The sequence below is a fragment of the Priapulus caudatus genome, unplaced genomic scaffold (genome assembly GCF_000485595.1).
Source record: "Priapulus caudatus unplaced genomic scaffold, Priapulus_caudatus-5.0.1 Scaffold1421, whole genome shotgun sequence".
In the NCBI taxonomy this organism is placed as follows: domain Eukaryota; kingdom Metazoa; phylum Priapulida; class Priapulimorpha; order Priapulimorphida; family Priapulidae; genus Priapulus; species Priapulus caudatus.
This window is the reverse complement of record NW_014578482.1, coordinates 67298-72543: the sequence shown is the minus strand read 5'-3', so window position 1 is coordinate 72543 and position 5246 is coordinate 67298. Positions and strand designations below refer to the sequence as shown.

The 5246-nt window shown below is 41.8% G+C and overlaps 1 long non-coding RNA gene across 1 annotated transcript in view; it reads left to right on the top strand.

Annotated features, from left to right (window-relative positions):
* Window positions 1–604: 604 nt before the first annotated feature.
* The window catches only part of LOC106816580, a 6113-nt gene continuing 1471 nt past the window's right edge, over window positions 605–5246 (top strand). Inside the window, exons 1-2 of the long non-coding RNA XR_001394907.1 lie at window positions 605–806; window positions 4143–4236. This is a non-coding gene — a long non-coding RNA (uncharacterized LOC106816580). The remainder of the gene's footprint in view (window positions 807–4142; window positions 4237–5246) is intronic.

Genomic DNA, 5246 nt, shown 5'->3' with positions numbered 1-5246 from the left:
AAGGGATTACATATGTCCACTTCTCATATAAGTTACTTACTCCTAATACTGAACTTTAGTGTGCAGAAAATGCCATTTTCATGCACGAATTTTCAAAAATCTCTCTACCGTGGGAGGAGGGGGGGATACCCCTCCCACACCCTACCCCCTCGGTCGCTTCGCTCCCTCGCCTTGGCCCCCCCTGTTTCCAATTGCTGGCTACGCCACTGGACACAGCATAGGTTTGCCTTAGTGTATAAATGCTTCATATATATATAAATAGAATATGCTATTTCTATTACGTTTAAATATAATCTATTTATATCTAAGTCTTATGCAAAAAGTGACGTCCCAAAAAACCATGGTGACATTTTTATAGGGAGTGCGTGGAGTGGTGGAAATTCGTGATCTCGCGATGGTGACTCACAAGTTCAAGCATTCCAACGTTTAAATATTAAGCTAAATAAATAATGTTACTAATGAGAGTGTATCTAAAAGTAATTTAAAAGTAATTCATAAAGAAACTACGAAGCATATATAGCCTTTAAAAATAAAAATAAAAATAAAACGAGAAAATTGTTAATGGAACTGCCGAGAGATGGCGCGCGTAGATGTGATAGTTTCCTTGTACCAAAATACATGTACTCTAGATTTTGTTTTTCGTGTTAGTATGCAGTTTTCCAAATCCTAAACACTATGGCGATCTACGCATTAGAGAGATACACATTATTACATTTAAATGCGATGGACAGATATGTAAAACCGTAATGGATAATACAGCAGACGCCCGAGAACAGATATTCCACAACGCAGTTCGGGAATACATTGTAAGTTTATGTGACGCTTTCATTGAAGGTCTATTACTATTTAAGTATTACTATTAGTATTAGTACTATTAGTATTACTATCTATTACTATACTAGTATTAGTATTAGACCATATAATATATTGCTGGCTGAAGCCTTTACTGAAGGTTCCCGTCAGCAATATCTACAAGTGATTGCCAATTCCATTGTAAAAACAAACTAGACTTACATTGGACAGATATGGGTATTATAATAGGCCAGGCCTAAACTCTACCCATCTAATTAACCTTAACCTTAACTTTAAGGCTTAACCTAATTCCAGGTCCTGGCATAGGCTAAATAGCATTGCATTTTAATTACAATGTCATCTTAGAAATTACATCAGTACAGCATCAGGGACATAAGCTTAACATGGATCAAGGAGTTTCTCAGCGACCGGACCCATCAAGTCGTCATTGATGGAGTGTCATCGGATAAGGTGAAGGTGGAGTCTGGGGTACCTCAAGGCACTGTCTTGGGCCCTCTACTCTTCTTACTCCACATTAATGACCTTTCTGACGCTGTCGTATCCCAAGTGAGGCTATTCGCCGACGACTGCCTGATCTACAGAGAGATCCGATCGATCGCTGATCAGATAGAGCTCCAGCGGGACCTGGAACGCCTTCACGACTGGGCATCAACTTGGGGCATGCGATTCAACACAAAGAAGTGTAACATACTCCGAATCCATCGACGAGCTGGTACTCCATTTTCCTTCTTCTACGAGTTGGATAAGCATATCTTAGAGAAAGTGACCACCACTAAGTACCTCGGCCTGAACTTCTCCTTCAACCTAAAATGGGACGACCACATCAGTGCGATTTGCGCAAAGGCCAACAGCACGCTCGGTTTTCTACGCCGCAACTTGAAATTTGCTCCAAAAACACTCAAAGAGGTTGCATATAAGTCATTAGTTTGCTCAAAATTGGAATTCGCATCTATTGTTTGGGATCCGTTCCTGGTCAAAAACATTGATAAGTTGGAAAAAGTTCATAGAAGGGCAGCCAGGTTCGTATGTAGATACTTCCAGCGTGACAGTAGCATTACTAAAATGCTAGGAACTTTGAATTGGCCTTCTCTTGCTCAGCGGCGGAGCGATCAGCGCATAGCATTCGTGAAGAAGATAATGTCTTCTTCAGTGGCGGTACCAGCAGATCAGTATACCTACAAACCTGGACCCCAGCGAACATGCAGTAAGAACTTCAGACAGTGCTAGTCAACACCGAAGAGTTTCGCCATTCCTTCTTTCCGAGAACTATTCAACAGTGGAACCAGCGTACCGAGGCCGAGATAGACCTTATCTGTTCCACTGCCGCTGACGACAACATCTAAGCGCACACCTCCCTGCGTTATTATCCACGTAACCGTGTGTTACGCAGATAACTATCCAGATCTGTCCCAACAAAGACTGACATTATAGATACTCGCTTTATCTCCGGACAATACCAACATGGAATGCCCTACCACCTACTACCAAGACTGCCCCTGATGTGGCGTCATTTAAAAACTTAATTAACAGCGGTAAAAAAACGGTGAAGAAAATTTTGGTCATCAAAGCGATGCATGACGACCTGTATGTCTATAGCCATACCAGGCGATTAATACAGTATCAGACAAGACAAGACAAGGCTAGGACTCTTCGTCAATACTTCTTGTCCAATACTGCGACCCCTAGTATGTGACTTCACGGCCGTTTTCATGCGGCGTAGTACTAAGTAATGTTCCATCGGGCAATTTTTTGGAGAAAAGTTAGATGATGCTATTAAATTTCATGCAAGCGACAATCACCTCTCCAGAAAATGGCAGAATGCCGTATCGCATATCAGTATCGAGTGTCAGTATTCTAACGTCAATTCAGCTCAATTTAACCACTTTACACCTATTTAATTAATACTACTACACTTATAGAACTTTGAAAAGAATGGACAGTGAGTCTAGCAGTTAGCTGGCCTTTGCTGGACCCACCTATTTTTTTGTCAGTTTTAATGTACTTTGAGCGGCGAGTTATGGGGAAAATAGTTTCGGACACTGGGTCTGGCATGCAAGTTAAATCTACCGAACCTACCCAAAGCTGCTACTAGACTTAGTCCAATAGGTCCAACGAAATTTGAGTTCTCTCCTTATGTATATATTTTACTGATATATTTTCGAAGCTAATGACACCTATGTGTGTGCCATCAAAGCTATATTACTCTGGACATTTGTAAATGCAACTACAGCAGCGTCTCAATAATTCGGCCTTTGGTTGTACGACATCTCTCTTTATCTGACGTAGTCAGTAAACTTGCTTTATATTTGTACTGTACAGTGTTTTACTGCGTGTGCGTGTGTAATATTTCGTTGAATCCAATGTTTTTTGTATCTGAGTGCATCATATATCACGACTGATATACCTTCATGGACTGCGGCTGTATTTACATGCAAATTTTACCTCCAGTGTGTAAGCTAGTAACGTTAGAGATGTGAACAGACCGGAACTAAAGACCTTTAAAATACCCATTTACCCCCCTCCCTCACACACACACACCGTTTTGAAAATAAACGCAGGTGCCAGTGCTAGTAGTAATGACAGACTCACATCATATAACATTAATAGTTGAATCAATTTTCGAGATTTGAGCTATATTTAATTATTTACATAGTTTGCATTATGGCTGAATAATGTATTGTTAATACGTGAAAAGTGAGCAGATGGAACATGTGTACTTTGTGTTAATTATACCAAGCCTAAACAGCAACTATACTAGCAACCCCTGGGGGACATAGACCCTATCAGCCTAACGCGTGCGTGCTGCTATGTAAATAATAAATACGTGAGCAAGCTGTATCGTGGAAATACATATAGCAATTTACTTAAAATATCTCCCTGACTGCTTCTGGATGAGCACTCCACGTGAAAATCCTAGCTTTAGGGTTCTTATTACTTGAAGGTACTTGTTGCGCTGCTCGTGTTGATGGACACACTCGTGTGTCATTGCTGTGACACACGTGACAGCAATAAACGGTTGACTAGTGATGTCTCGATTATCGATTATAATCAAAAGTCACTTGTTTGCAGCAACCGACTAAGCGTACGATTACGAAAATAAATAATCGGTTATCAAAATTTATTTTTTCCAATTTCAAGTAAAATTTGCAAACATTGATGTATTATATGATATATGATATATATCTATATCTGGTGGCCACGATCAATAACTTAGAACCAATTATCTTCGATCATCGATCGGTTGGGTGGAACCGATGATCGATGATCGATGATGAAATTCCAATAGATTCCCATCCCTACGGTTGACGGTTTTGTTATCTTTGTCACAGATATATCTGCTGTTTATCATCACACTTTGCATCGTGTCCTACGCCATCCTCAATCGCTTCAAACGCAGGGCCGAAAGAGATGACTACTATTCAGGTAACTATTATTCGTCGCAAGTTCGCAACCTTTTTTTAGCTGATGCATGTCGACTCGTGGATGCCACCACGAAAACCTATCGACTGCAGAACTCACTTGTGTAATACAGTATCACACCCGACAATAAGTAGTTAGTTAGAACTCGCCAGGCGGGTTGGGTAAGTACTCGGAATCGGAAATTACGTTGGGCAAAAACTGGGGACATTGAGGCGTTGTCGACGGGAATTATTTCGAGGCAAGTTAGTTGGTATTTTCTTAACAAATATTATGGTATATATATGTTTGTGTATGTGTGTGCGTGTGCATGTGCGGGTATGTGCGCTTGTGTGTACGTATACGTGTGTGTGCGTGCGGGTATGTGCGCTTGTGTGTACGTGTGTGTGTGTGCGCGTGCGGGTATGTGTGTGTGTGTGTGCGTGTGTGTGTGTGTGCGTGCGGGTATGTGCGCTTGTGTGTACGTATACGTGTGTGCGCGTGCGGGTATGTGCGCTTGTGTGTACGTATACGTGTGTGCGCGTGCGGGTATGTGCGCTTGTGTGTACGTATACGTGTGTGCGCGTGCGGGTATGTGCGCTTGTGTGTACGTATACGTGTGTGCGCGTGCGGGTATGTGCGCTTGTGTGCGTACGCGTGCGGGTGTGCGTGCATGTGCGTGTCCGTATGTAGGTGACTGAGGATTGTAAATAGGCCATATTCCAATATAAATACACCTAGTATGTTCCACGTATCTCTACTGTATGCATCCCATGCTGGTAAATTCGTACTGGCCATTCTGCGACTCTGTAGCAGGCAACGCAAGTAGCAACTTGCCGTCTTAATACTTCGCAACGCCTTGTATTGCTAGCTAGGGCCACTGGCAGCGAGATTAAGTGCGACCCCCTAAGGCCTTCCTCACCACGCTCACGCTACATATATATATATATATTTTAATATATATATATGTTATATATTATATGTTATATATTATACCTAGCTAGCTAAGCCTCGAATGTCGTCTATCTCGTGTGAAC